Source organism: Peromyscus leucopus, chromosome 12, assembly GCF_004664715.2.
Source record: "Peromyscus leucopus breed LL Stock chromosome 12, UCI_PerLeu_2.1, whole genome shotgun sequence".
Classification (NCBI taxonomy): Eukaryota; Metazoa; Chordata; class Mammalia; order Rodentia; family Cricetidae; genus Peromyscus; species Peromyscus leucopus.
This window is the reverse complement of record NC_051073.1, coordinates 63438524-63452435: the sequence shown is the minus strand read 5'-3', so window position 1 is coordinate 63452435 and position 13912 is coordinate 63438524.

Below are 13912 nucleotides of genomic sequence, written 5' to 3'. Positions count from 1 at the left end.
GGGTAACCTCTGCCGTTCTCCTTCCTGTCTCTCCTGAATTTCCTGCCTGGCTATAACCTGACTCACCATAGGCCAGAGCAGCTTCTTTGTTAACACATATTCACAGGTACAGAAAGACATCCCACAGCACCTCTCCTTGTCTTGCTGACTCCTATGACCCCATCCTTCTTCTTCCCAGCATTCTACCTGTCCCCCAAATCCTGCCTAGCTAGCGGCCAGTTAGCTTTTTATTAACAATGAGAGCAACACATTTTCACAGTGTACAGCAAGGGTTTCTCTGTATAACCCTGGCTGTCTTCAAACTGGATCTGTAAATCAGGGTGACCTTGAACCTGTAGAGCTCCACCTGCCTCTGGCTCCCAAGTGCTGGGATTAGAGGTGTGGGCCACCTTAGCCTGGCTTTTCATCTATTTTGATTTGCTTTTTAAAACTTAGGCTGATTTGCAAATTTCCTTCAAAACAAACCAGCAAAATAGCTAGGCATGATGGTGCAGGACTGCACTCTGAACACCTGGGAGGTGGAGGCAGGAGGATCGGAAGTTCAAGGTCAGCCTCGGATGCATAGAGAGTTTGAGGCCAGCCTTAGTGAAAACCAGTATGATGACTTGATTGAGAGAGCATGAGCTTTGTTTCCCCCTCAGTTTATGATTTCTCCTTGTATAAACATGGAGGGTTTCTTTTTTCTTGGGGACTTCCTCTTTTTTGTTTGTTTTGTTTTGTTTTCTTTGAGATGGGTTTCTCTGTGTAGCCCTGGCCGTCCTGGAACTAGCTCTGTGGACCAGGCTAGCCTTGAACTCAGAGACCCACCTGCCTCTGCCTCTTGAGTGCTGGGATTAAAGGCCACCACTGTTCGATATGGAGACCTCCTCTATAGGTGGAATGTTGGATTCTGAAGTTAACACCGACTCACTAATTATGGGAAGGATTACTTCTTATACTTATTTAGATTTAGAGCTCCTAAATAATTGAATTATCTGTATTATATGTTTTGAAAAACGATTTGTAGGTAGGTATATATAGCAGGGTCTCTCTCTCTCTGGTTAATGCTGTTGTAACCACACGTTGGAAATTATATTAGTATGGGGCTTTCTGTGTTTGAACTAGGATGACTGCCAGTGAACTAGGGGAGCCCTCAGATCTACAAGACTGTTACATCACATCCACAGTTGTTTACAAACTGCTTTTAACATGAGGGCTGCTAAAAATAGTGACATGGTTTTTGCTCTGCACTTGAGAACATGAATGTATGATTCTGAAGAAAGGGGTGGACAGGGTTGGGTTTTGAGATCTACCTTATATGTGACTGTGTTTGCTTCCTTTGGTCTCAGAACAGGGATCTTTCTTTGTGGTATGATGAAGCCTCTTGTAGTCCATTTTCACGGCAATTTTTACCTTTTTTGAGGCAGGGTTTTCTATAGCCTAGGCTTGTCTTCACCTTGCTTTGTAACTGAGGATGACCTTGAACTCCTGATCCTCCTGTTTCTACCTCCCAAATGCTGATACCACAGATGTAAACCACTATACCAAGCTTAGAGTAATTTTCTTTTTTTTGTGTTTTTGAGACTGAGTCACAGTGTGTAGCCCTGGGTGTTCTGGAACTTACTACATAGACCAGGCTGACCTCAAGCTCATGGAAATCCACCTGCACCTACCTCCTAAATGATGGCATTAAAAGCCTGCACCATACCAGCAGAATAATTTTCTTATACAAAATTAAAATACATAGAATTATAAAAAATTGTTATACTGCAATACATTTAATAAAATATTTTAAAGTTTGTACTACAGAAATTTATATGTTTTTTTGAAAAAAGGATTTTTTTTTTAAATTACACAATGTATATCAGTACTTTTCCTGCATATGTGTTTGGGTATGAGATGTGTGTTTGAGTCCTAGAAGGCCAGAGAAGAGCATTTGATCTCTTAGAATGAGAATTGCAGACAGTTGTGAGCTGCCATGTGGGCACTAGGAATTGAACCCAAGTCCTCTGGAAGAGCAGCCAGTGCTCTTACCTGCTGAGCCATCTCTCAAACTCCTATTTTTTTTTTTTGTTTTTTTGTTTTTTTGTTTTTTTCGAGACAGGGTTTCTCTGTGTAGCTTTGCGCCTTTCCTGGGACTCACTTGGTAGCCCAGGCTGGCCTCGAACTCACAGAGATCCGCCTGGCTCTGCCTCCCGAGTGCTGGGATTAAAGGCGTGCGCCACCACCGCCCGGCACATAAAGTAGACTTGTGGTTCTTTTTTTTTTTTTTTTTCTGAGACAGGGTTTCTCTGTGTAGCTTTGCGCCTTTCCTGGAACTCGCTTTGGAGACCAGGCTGGCCTCGAACTCACAGAGATTCGCCTGCCTCTGCCTCCCGAGTGCTGGGATTAAAGGCGTGTGCCGCCGCCGCTGCTGCTGCTGCCGCCGCCGCCCTCAAACTCCTATTTTTTAAATTATGTTTATATGTGTATTTAGGAGGAGTTTGTGCACATGAGTGCAAGTACCCATTGAAGCCGAAAGAGGGCGTCAGATCCCCTGGAACTGGACTTACAAGTGTGAGCTGCCAGACTTGAATGCTGGAAACCAAGAGGGGTACACATTCTTAAAAGAGAGCCACCTCTCCAGCACTTTTTATTTTTATTGCAAATGTTTATCTATACATCTTATTGCTATAATAATTTTTTTTTCCGAGACAGGGTTTCTCTGTGTAGTTTTGGTGCCTGTCCTGGATCTCTCTCTGTAGACCAGGCTGGCCTTGAACTCACAGAGATCCGCCTGGCTCTGCCTCCTGAGAGCTGGAATTAAAGGTGTGCACCACCAATACCCAGCCTTAGCAGTACATTCTTTTTAAAAAAATGTTACTTATTTATTAGTGTATGTGTGTATACCTATGTCACAATAGAGGTGTGGAGGTCAGAGAACAACTCTGTGGAGTTAGTTTTCTTCTTCTACTTTATGTGGATTCCAGTATCAACTCAGATGCTCAGACTTGGCATTGTCTTTGCCCACTTAGCCACCGTACCAGCCCTATAGTATAATTTATTGAAACAGTCCCATTCCTGGTACTGTCTTCTAACCTAGATTGTATAGTTCTAGGTAAAGAAGTTTGTCAACAGATGATTTGTTAAAAATGACTCGGAAGCTGGGCATCATGGTGCATGTCTTTAATCCCAGCACACAGAGACTGAGGCAAGAGGATCATTGTGAGTTCAAGTCCAGCCTGGCTTTATATGGAGTTCCAGGAGCCAGGCTACATGGAGAGACCCTGTCTCAAAACAAAACAAAACAAAACAAAACAAAACAAAACAAAACAAAAACCAGTTCTGTCTTCATCTATAAACCTGAGTTGTCAAACTTGTATAATGTGTCAGTAAACGTTTTGGATTTGCAGGTCACACAGTTTTTCTTGTAAATATTCACCTCTGTTGTAGCACAGAGCAGCCATGAATAATAATGCGTGGATGAGCTTGGCTGTGCTGCATTAAAACTCACAAGAGCAGGCAGTGGGACATCTTGGGCCTGCCAAGAAGTGTGTTTACCCCCAGTCTAGGAGATCTGGTTCTTACATGAAGCCCTCCCTCATCTTGGGCTGGCCCTCTCTTCCCTTAAACTTCGAAGGCTTTGCAGAAGAGTACCACTGCTGACAGAGCTGAGTGCAGAGAGGGGACCTGATCAAGGGATGCCCCGAGCGGTAGATTCACTCCTTGCAGTTCACAGAGCTTTGACGTCAGCATGGCAGACACAGGTGAAGGTCCCACTTAGAGAATAAGCTCATTCACTCTGATGGCAGAGGTCTGAACACTGCAAAGGAAAAGTTCGCCTCCTTTTTTCAGATAGTTGCCTATGACAATCAGTTAAACTTGAATTTGTTGAAATTTGGGAAGGTCTATGTAGCTTCAATGTCGTACTGTTTAGGCTGTCACATACTTTTGGAACCACTTTCTTTTCTGCCCCGAGGTGCTTGCTAAATGTAATAGTAATAAGTGTAATAGCAGGGTTTGGGTGAGAGTCCTTAAAACTGTACTTACAGGGGCCTTTCATCTTTAAGACACAAGCATGTGCGTGCCTGAACTAAGGTTTTGTCTCCTTCCGGACATTCATATTGAAAAAGTACTTGATAGTGCAAGTTCAATGGATAAAGGCATTGTCACCAAACCTGATGACCTGATTACTGTCTGTAGAACCCACATGTGGAAGAGAGAACCAGCTCCTGCAAATTCTCCTCCGACCACACATATGCTATGGCACATGGACACCAACAACATGCTCATACGCATTCATGTGTGCGCACACACACGCACACATTGTTAAAAAAAAAAACTACAAATACGGTTTTTTTGCTTTTGATTTTGTTTTTTGAGACAGAGTTTCTCTGTGTAGCTTTGCGCCTTTCCCGGACCTCACTCTGTAGCCCAGGCTGGCCTCGAACTCATAGAGATCCACCTGCCTCTGCCTCCCGAGTGCTGGGATTAAAGGCGTGAGCCACCACTGCCTGGCCTATGGTTTTTAAATTAAAGAAAAAACTCTTGGCTGGTTCCTTCCTTGATATCTCCTCCCTGCTGCACCCCCCCCCCATTTCCACATCTCTAGCTGAGTCGATGTGTCCAAGCAGGCGTGTGTTGGGACACTGAAGAACAAGGCGGTCAGTGTGTGCTGGGAGGTGAGTCAGCAGAAAAGAACGTTGCTTGCTGGGTCTTGAGTCTGAGCAGAGATAGCAGATGTGGCACTGTGTGTCTGGAGAGCTCTTGGGAGACACTGATCAATCAGGCTGGTGGTGCTGGGAAGGAGGTGACACTGGGCTCAGTTAGAAGGTGTGCTGGAAATGAGAATCTGTGATTAAGAAGGTGATAGACTGAGTAGGCAGAGGTGTTAAAGGTGAGGCCTTACAGAGGCTCCGGTCCACAGTGGCCCCTTTAGCTTTTTCTTTTTTTTTTTTTTTTTGGTTTTTCGAGACAGGGTTTCTCTGTGTAGCTTTACGCCTTTCCTGGAACTCACTTGGTAGCCCAGGCTGGCCTCGAACTCACAGAGATCCGCCTGGCTCTGCCTCCCGAGTGCTGGGATTAAAGGCGTGCGCCACCACCGCCCGGCCTTAGCTTTTTCATTACAGCTGTTGGAAGACCTTTTCTGAAGGCTAAAGCATTAAGAGGGAAAGAGGAAATGTTTGCCCACCTTCACAGAGCTAATGAGAGAGTTCTGTGTTCTGTCTGCAGCGTCTTTCCTTCCTCACTCTTACACTCTTACTTCAACTCACAAATTAGGTTGAAGTAACTAAGTATTGAAAGCTTCCTGAGCACTAGAGGTCATTACTAGACACTGCTTTATGAGTTATGATTGATTCATGTTTTAATTTTGATTATGAGGGTTTTGTTTTGTTTTGTTTTTCAAGACAGGGTTTCTCTGTAGCTTTGGAGTCTGTCCTGAACTAGCTCTGTAGACCAGGCTGGCCTTGAACTCATAGAGATCCACCTGCCTCTGCCTCCCAAGTGCTGGGATTAAAGGCGTGCACCACCACCATCGGCTTTATTAAGAGTTTTTTGTCCCAAGTGCTAAACAAACAAATTGATCTTAGCTGACTTGGGCCAAAGGAGAATGTGTTGGTCGATGTGACTGAATGGTTTGGGTCTGACTCCTCACCATCAGGTCCACCTTATCTATGCTGACTTCCTAGTCTTTCCTCCTAGTTACAAGATGGCCACTGAGCTGGTCCCAGAGTGGTCCCTAAAGTCACACCCCCAGGTTCAAGTACAGGAAACTATAAGTGATCATTTTTGTCCAGGTGTTTCCATCTGTACCGTCCCCAGATTTCTCCTGCTTGGACTGTTTAGGTCATGCACCGCTGCCCCCTCCAAGTTGTAGCTGAGGAGGATTGCTTGCTGATTGATTGCCAAGGCGAGGGAGAAGGCACACTGAGCAAATGACCCTCCAAATGAAAAGGAGGTTCTTTTAGGTCAGGGAGATTGAATCTTTGGAAAGGCAAACAACAAATATCCAGGAGAATTGGGATTTAATTTAATGTAAAATAATAGTCTGATTTCTTATTTGATCTTTACCATGACTTGGGAATTTTTATTGCAACTTTTCTTAATCACAGAAGAAACTCCCAGCCTCCTGGAGTTAAGGAGATGGGGGGACCTAGAATTAAATCTCAATTTAACTGGGATCCTGAGTACTCTGCTAATGATCGGCTTAGTGGGAAGAGAGCCCAGTGTTTATGAAAAGTGAAGTTAAATCCTTCTTGACACTGTAGGTCTGCAAATCAGTGTGTTGTTGTGACTGAGAACTCAGACTATAGAGACAGAATTCCCAAGTTCATATCATTTTGGGGGATCCAGTAAGCTATACTCCTATGTGCTGTTCACCTGTGCCTTTCAAAATAAAAGGTTATATGGAACACAGAAGAAAATACTTGGGGCTGGTGAGATGGCTCAGTGGTTAAGAGCACTCAACTGCTTTTCCTCTTGATAGACATGGTAGCTTGCACCTATAATCCCTGCACCCAAAAGACTGAGGCAGGAGGATTGCTATGAGTTTAAGGCTAGCCTGGGCAACATAGTGAGTTCTAGGCCAGTGTGGACTACATGTGAGACCCTGTCTCAAAAAAGAAGCAAACGTTGCTTTTTGAATTTATAAATTATGCGCAGTTGTGGGAAGGAGCTAGCATGGTAGATAACATTCAGGAATAAGTTATCTGAACAGATTAGAACAGAGAGCAGCATGAACCTTCTCAGAATTTTGATAAAAAAGAGCTTTAAAAGGAGTACATCTATTATAATCTTTTAGATATAAAGGTTACTTGGTAACTCTGTATCACCACAGATGTTGGCTTGTGAGTCTCTGAACTAGGCAGAAGGTGTTTCTCCATGTAAAGCTGACCTCTCTCTGTATTACAGTGCTATTGCTAGTGAGAATCTATTCTGGAATGCCTTGTATTACCAAAATACAGTGGCTCCTGAGGTGCCCAGTTCCTGTGCAGATAATTCCTGAAAGACTTTCTTATATTCAGTTAGAACCTGTCTCTTGTCTTCTAATAAGTAATCACTTTTGTTGCCTGGACTTTCACAGAATAAGTCTCTGTCCTATCCAATGTGACACATTCATGTATTTAAAGATTATTATTAGGTAACTTCTTTTTTGTTTGTTTTAGTTTTTTAAGACAGGGTTTCTCTGTGTAGCCCTGCCTGTCCTAGAACTCAGTCTATAGACCAGGCTGGCCTCAAATTCACAGAAATCTATCTGCCTGCCTCTGCCTCCCGAGTGCTAGAATTAAAGGTACGAACCACCACTTCCCCTCCCAAAATAATTCATCATTTCTTTTTTTCTTTCTTTCTTTTCTTTTTTTCTTTTTTCTTTTTTTTTTTTTTTTTGGTTTTTCGAGACAGGGTTTCTCCGCGTAGCTTTGTGCCTTTTCTGGAACTCGCTTTGGAGACCAGGCTGGCCTCGAACTCACAGAGATCCGCCTGCCTCTGCCTCCCGAGTGCTGGGATTAAAGGTGTGTGCCACCACTGCCCAGCTTCATCATTTCTTTTTTAAAAATTATTTTTAGATTTATTGATTTTTTTCTTATGTGTATCAGTATTTGCTTACTAGTAGTGTTTTCTGATGCCATCTGATTGTATTTTATTTTTTTCCATTTGCTTGTTTGTTTATTATGAGACAAGATCTCTCTATGTAGCCCTGGCTATCCTAGAACTCACTGTGTACACCAAACTCACCTTGACTCAGAGGTCCAGCTGCCTCTGCCTCCTCAATGCTGGGATTAAAGGTGTGCATAGGTCAAAAGGTTGTGAACACTAAGAGTTTAATAGTTGTAAAGTGCTCTTGGCATGCAGGTGTTATGTGAATGCTCACTCTAAGGAAGGTGGTTTTTCATAACAACATCAACCTCCAAGAGTTCTTGCTAGAGCAGTGATTTTTAAATGGGATATACCCTATCCCTAGACCACCTCAGGGCTCTGCTAGTAAAACGGCGGCCATCATCAGGTCTGGAGAGGTGACTCCGTGATGAAAACACTTGCTATGCAATCTGTAACTCCAGCTCTGAGGGTTCCAACAGCCCCCTCTAGTTTCCATATGATCTCTCTCTCTCAAACACACACACACACACACACACACACACACACACACACACACACACAAATAAATATCAACAAGAAAAAGGGGCCTTTGAGCTTCTAAACTGTGAACTAAAAAGCTTCTTTATAAATTAGTCAGTCTCAGATAGTTCATTATTGTAATGCAGACTGGACTAAAATACTGAAAACTGATATGAAGGTGTGAGCTTGCCCATGTTAGATCATGGACAGTGCCCTTGTAGAGGGGCTCCATGTTTTATATACTGCCCAGTACTATCTCTGGGCTGCTTCGTATGTACCAGCCACTTCAAAGGAGTAAAAGAGGATTTGCTTCCTAAACTACCATCTTGTATCCTATCTAGTACCTTCACTAATCTGCTGAACTCAGAGAGCTCTTCCCTTCAAAGTCTAGAAATTTACTTTGTCCTGTGGGTAGGTTGTTTGGGTCTCTACCTCAGTAATCCCCTCTGCAAGTGGGCATCATTACTACAGGAAATTTCTCCCAGAATCCATCTTACGGTATCCCTACAACATCAAAAAAGAAATGTGTTTTTAAAAGGCTTACTCTCAGCAGGCAGTGATGGCACATGGGAGGCAGAGGCAAGTGGATCTCTGAGATCAAGGCCAGCCTGGACTACAGAGCAAGTTTCAGGACAACCAGGGCTACCCAGAGAAACCTTGACTCAAAAAACCAGAAAGAAAAATAACAGTAACTAAAACAATCACTGAGCTATCCAGCTCCTGATAGAAGGGATTTTAAAAACAACAAAGTATCCAGGCTGAGAAACAGGTATTATTGGTTATTTTTACCCAGATTTACAGTGATGCTAGGGAGCAAAGGGATCAAAGGAAGAAGATCTGGAAGATCTGCAGCCAGAGGAGCAAGCAGAGGTCACACACACAGAAGGATGCATCCAGGAAGCTGTGTGCCAAGAGTAATTCGGCTTAGCACTGGGACAGTTGGAAAAGGCTTGTAGTGTTGCTCAGAAATGAGGTTCTTCTCCCATCACAGGCCCAGGAGACTTGCAGAACAGAATGATTTCAGCAAGTGCCTTGGGAAGGAGGCACCTCAGGCTCATTTCCCTGTGTCAGACTGGCCAGCACTTCGTGGCTGCAGCGTGAGTCACATGGGCCTGGGTACAGCTTGTCCTTTGGTGTCTATGTGCTGACTATGCAGCATGCAGAAAGCAAGTGTTAAGAGGTCATGGTGGCTTCTACCCAGATTTCAAAGGAAAGCTTAGAAGGCAAGGCAGAAGTCTCTCACAGAGTAGGCACTTCTTCAGAGAGCCCGTTTCTGTGCAGTCAGGCATGCTGAGCAGCAGCTGAGGCCCCAGAAAGAAAGGGACAGCTATCAGCAGTGGGAAGTGCATGCCAGGCAGAGCTTCGGGCAGCCTAGAAAACCGGCCCCAGGTGACAAGCAGCAGTCCTGGGGACTCACTCCTCAGCAAAATGTGAACGGTGCCAGGCCTGGGTTTCTTCGGTTAGGGAAAGGAAGCTGGGTTTCGGCTGGCTTTGGACTGGTTGTTCTTTCTACTTATCTCTAGCCTTCTCTTGGATAGGAATATCTGTTCTAGCCCCGAAACACCATTTTATCGTGGAGGTCTGTAACTGGCTTATTGTTTCACAAGGAATCACAAACTGAAGTGGTTGCCTTGAGTTCCAGATGAGACTTTGGACTTTTGAATGATGTTGGCTGTGGAGCGCAATGAACGCATTTTTGCACTTGAGATGATAAGGATATGGAGTAACAGGACAACAGTCGTGAGTTGTAGCCGTCATGGTTGCTTCTAAGTAACCATAGCTAATTTTTTTTTTTTTGCATTATTTCCCAGAAAACCATAAATGGATAAAATCACTACATGTAGGGCTTTACCACAGGACCCCCGATCCAGGGATGTTCTGGACTCTTTAGTATTATCTTACGATAAAGCAGGTACATTCCAGTCACAATAGCCATTTTTGCCCTGACCCATAAATAAACACCCCTCTTTGACCCAAATTGCAGGAGCTAACTGGTTTTGATCCTGCTTATGACCATACTTCTGTCACCAAGTCTTCCAATAAGTTGTATTCTGTATAGCTTGGGTCTGTTTGGTCCTTATTGTGTGGTGTGATGGTGGGACCTTTAAGAGATAGAGCTTAATGGAAGATTTATGAAGGCTCAGTAGGTATTAAGGTAGATCTGTGGGACCCATAATCTGTCTGTCTGTCTATCATCCACCCATCCATCTATTTTTTTTTTTTTTTGAGACAAAGTCTTTCTATATAGTCCTGGCTGTCCTGGAACTCAAACTCAAGAGATTGCCTATCGCCAACCTTAGCCTCCCAAGTGCTGGGATTAAAGGGATGCACCACACCTAGCCTTAGTTTTTAAATTGCATTTTAATTTTTAAATTTATTTTTATTATTTTAATTATGTGTGTGTGTGTGTGTGTGTGTGTGTGTGTGTGTGTGTGTGTGTTCATGTGAGTGTAGTGTGAAAGAGGTCAGAAGCACAGGATGATCCCTCTGGAGCTGGAGTTCCCCACAGTTGTTACTGTCTAATATGGGTCCTGGGCCCTGAACTGGGGTCCTATGCAAGAGCAGCCTACCTTAATTACTGAGCCATCTTCCACCCCGATTGTACAGTTTAATGTGTTTTAATGTGTATCAATTACGCCTCAATGGAGTTGTAAAAATACAGCATGCATTGTATGGCAATGCTATGTACACATGTTATATAGCACACGAACATGCATTATGCAGCACATGTTAGGATTCAACAAGTTGAGATGGAGAAGGAACTCCAGGGGTGATCTCATATGAGGGCTGATCTGTGCAGGAAACTGTAGAGAATTTTTTAAATAAAACCTTTTATTTTGAAAAGGAAATACTGCACGAATCCTAATTGGTCTTATAAGCCCAGTGTGGCCTTGAATTCATAGAAATCCAGACAGATCTCTGCCTCTGCCTCCTGAGTGCTAGGATTAAAGGTGTGTGCCACCACTGCCTGAACCTCTATGGCTCACTCTGTGGCTGGCTCTGTCCTCTGATCTTCAGACAGGCTTTATTTCTTAGATTACAAACAATGTATCACCACAGGGAAAGACTATGGGAAAAAAATGCAGAAATACTGAGATAAACTTCCTTGTGCTAAATCTAGGGTCACACTTTGCTCTTTTTCTCACTTTGGAGATCCAATACAGGGCTGTGACTGGCAGGCAAGTTCTTTACCACTGAGTTACACTTCAGCTCTGCTTCCTTATATATATTATATACATTTTCCTTGTTTTCCCTTCCTCTACTTGTGTTGGGGAAAAAAAAAAACCATAAAAAGGAAAGCCTGTCATGAAGTTCAAGAATATTAAGATAAACTCCCATATGCCTCACCTAGATTCATATATTGCAAATATTTTGCCATTGTCAAAATATAATATTTTATTTCTTCCCCTTCCTCTTTTTCCTTGTACCTGGAGTAAACTGTAGCTATGACTGTTTCAGGATACTTGAATGTGTGGCTCCTAAAAATAAGTGGTACGTGGCAGCATAATCACCTAGTTCTGGAGGTCAGTTCTCAGCCTTTCATTGTTTTTCGTGACCAACAGTTTTTGAAGACTAGCCTCCTAGTGGGATGTCCTTCAGTGGGAGTTTGTTTGCTTCTGTCCTCCTGACACGCTTGTGTGACTGCTGTGTCCTTGGTACCTCATAGTAGGTTTTTGGGGAACAGCTGCTGAGACAGGAAAACTCCGCCTAAAAGAACCCTGCATGTGAAGTCTCCTTAAAACAGTGGCTACCTGCATTTCACTTGGTTACATTTCTTCATTTCTTACTGTTTATGGGAGGCACGTGCCTGTGTGGAGGTCAAAGGACAACGTGCAGGAGTCAGGTGCCTCCTTCCACTGTGTAGGGCCTGGACATCGAACTTAGGTCACCAGGCTTGGCAGTGGGCACTTTTGATCGCTAAGCCATCTCACCAGCCTGCATATCATTTTCATTGGCCAGTAATAATTGTGTATAAGTATGGATACACTGTGATTGTGTGTTTGTGGTGCCGGAAATTGAACCAAGTGCCTTTGCCTGGTAGGCAGGTCTACCACTCAGCTACATCTCCAGCCTTTCCTTTTATGGGACGAGGTCTTGCTGTATATAACTCAGACTGACATGGAGCCTGCTGCATAGGCCGGGTCAGTCTTGGCCACCCGAGTGTCCAGATCACAGGCCTCCATCACTATGCCTGGCACACTGCGATGCTTTCTAGGTGCTGGTTGGCTTTTGTCAACTCGACACAAGAAATGTCACCGGGGAGGGAAGAGGGAAGCCTCGGTTGAGGAACGGAACAGATGCTCCTAGAAGGGCCCTGTGACGAGCCGGTAGAGACTGGCCTGACATCTTCTCACAAGCTCTCGGGTCGGTGCGTGCGTAGAAGAGCAATTGCTGACGGGGAGCACCTCGTGCTGGCTGGAGGTCCTTCACCGTCTTCCGTGTCCGTGTGTGTGTAAGGAAAGGCAGTTTCTGGGCGGCTCCCGCCCTGCCCTCTAGACTGCTGCTATCTCTCTCTGCAGGCTGCTGCTCAGCCGTGACTCACAGGGCGGCGTCACCTTCAGCCTCTTAAGAATCAGGCCACCTTTCCACCTGGGCTGGGGCTGGAGGGAAGTGTGGATGTCAGAGGGCTTACAGGAGGCATCAGCAAAGTGGAGTGGCCTCCTTCTGTCTGCCCTTTGCTTTCTTTTACAGCAGATTTCTCTCTGTGCCGTTCATTATCTTAGGCAGAAGTGACATTTGATCATAGAGCTTCTCTATCCCCAGTTTCTGGATGATGCCTAACCGTTCATCATTAAAAAGACATTAGTTGCTTCATGCAGATTATATTACCTAAGAAAAATGGGAATTTGGGGCTAGCAGGATGGTTCATTGGTTAAAGGTGCTTGTTACCAGACCTGATAACCTGAGTCCAAGGACTTGTGTGGTAGAAAGAGGGGGCTAGTGCACACAAGTTGTCCTTTGACCTCCTCCCTCCTCCACATATATGTACACGCACGCACGCACGCACGCACATACACATAAATGTAGTAAAAATTTTAGTGCAAATATTCCCACTGGGTCTATAGAGGTAGCATAAACTCACATCTAAGCAGGACATTGGTGGTTCTGTCTCTTAGGATAGGGGGTGCTAGATACTCCCTGCTAAACTAGACAGAAAAGTAGGTTTTCTTTTAGAGAAAGAGACTCTGTGTGTTTATTAGCTGGGAATTCTGAACCAGCTTGGGGTGGTGACCCTGACAGAAGAAGCAATGGCATGGTGACTCACGACTGTAACCCCAGGGCCAGAAGGCTGAGGCGAGAGCATTCTGCCGAAGACGGCTGTTCACGTCGCACCGGTGTGCTTCTGTGACTGAGGCAGAGAGCAGAGATAAGCTGGGGCGGTGATGCGTGCCGGGAACTCAGCATTGGGGAGGTAGAGGCAGCAGGAGCATCACGTGGGAGGCCACCCCGGTCTGCATGTTGAGTTCTGGGCCAGCCAGTGCTACATAATGAGTGCCTTCCAAACCCCTCATACACATCAAAACCAAACCAAACAAAACGTCTGCTAAAACCCCTTTAGACTTCCCGGTATTTTGTATTTCGGGGTAGGAATGTGCAATCAGTAAAGTCTAAGTTCATATTCCCAAATCCAAAGAAACCTGAAGTCTGATCCCCTGGTCACAAGCATTTAAGCTCCCTCGATTTGGACGGGAGTCTTCCTCAGCCGGGTTACCCCAGTCCTCTGGGCACCGTCAAGATGTGAAATGGGCGGTGTGTGGGCTGCCATGCTGCCTGGGGACTAAGTTTCCGGGCCAGGAGATGAACTGTGGCCGTCGTTCCACAGTGGAGTTTGTACACC